We start from the raw sequence: 1424 nt of genomic DNA on the forward strand, positions 1-1424 counted from the left end.
CCCCAGAAAAACAACTAAATGAAGTGGAAATAGGCAACTTTCCAGAAAAAGAATTCAGAATAATGACAGTGAAGATGATCCAGGACCTCGGAAAAAGAATGGAGGCAAAGATCGAGAAGATGCAAGAAATGTTTAACAAAGACCTAGAAGAATTAAAGAACAAACAAACAGAGATGAACAATACAATAACTGAAATGAAAACTACACTAGAAGGAATCAATAGCAGAATAACTGAGGCAGAAGAATGGATAAGTGACCTGGAAGACAAAATGGTGGAATTCACTGCTGCAGAACGGAATAAAGAAAAAAGAATGAAAACAAATGAAGAGAACCTAAGAGACCTCTGGGACAACATTAAATGCAACAATATTCGCATTATAGGGCTCCCAGAAGGAGAAGAGAGAGAGAAAGGACCCAAGAAAATATTTGAAAAGATTATAGTCGAAAACTTCCCTAATATGGGAAAGGAAATAGCCATCCAAGTCCAGGAAGCAAAGAGAGCCCCATACAGGATAAAGCAAAAGAGAAACACTCCAAGACACATAGTTATCAAAATGGCAAAAATTAAAGAAAAAGAAAAATTGTTAAAAGCAACAGGGAAAAATGACAAATAACATACAAGGGAACTCCCATAATGTTAACAGCTGATTTCTCAGCAGAAACTCTACAAGCCAGAAGGCAGTGGCGTGATATACTTAAAGTGATGAACAGGAAGAACCTACAACCAAGATTACTCTACCCGGCAAGGATCTCATTCAGATTCAATGGAGAAATCAAAAACTTTACAGACAAGCAAAAGCTAAGAGAATTCAGCACCACCAAACTATCTCTATAACAAATGCTAAAGGAACTTCTCTAAGTGGAAAACACAAGAGAAGAAAAGGACCTAAAAAACAAACCCAAAACAATTAAGAAAATGGTCATAGGAACATACATATAAGTAATTACCATAAACGTGAATGGATTAAATGCTCCAACCAAAAGAAACAGGCCTGATGAATGGATACAAAAACAACATCCATCTATATCCTGTCTACATGAGACCCACTTCAGACCTAGGGACACAAAAGACTGAAAGTGAGGGGATGAAAAAGATATTCCAGGCAAATGGAGATCAAAAGAAAGCTGGAGTAACAATACTCATATCAGATGAAATAGACTTTAAAATAAAGAATGTTACAACAGACAAGGAAGGACACTACATAATGACCAAAGGATCGATCCAAGAAGAAGATATAACCATTATAAATATATATGCACCCAACTTAGAAGCACCTCAATACATAAGGTGAATGCTAATAGCTATAAAAGAGGAAATTGACAGTAACACAATAATAGTGGGGAACAGTGGCGTGATATACTTAAAGTGATGAACAGGAAGAACCTACAACCAAGATTACTCTACCCGGCAAGGATCTCATTCA

This window comes from Physeter macrocephalus, chromosome 14 (genome assembly GCF_002837175.3).
Source record: "Physeter macrocephalus isolate SW-GA chromosome 14, ASM283717v5, whole genome shotgun sequence".
In the NCBI taxonomy this organism is placed as follows: Eukaryota; Metazoa; Chordata; class Mammalia; order Artiodactyla; family Physeteridae; genus Physeter; species Physeter macrocephalus.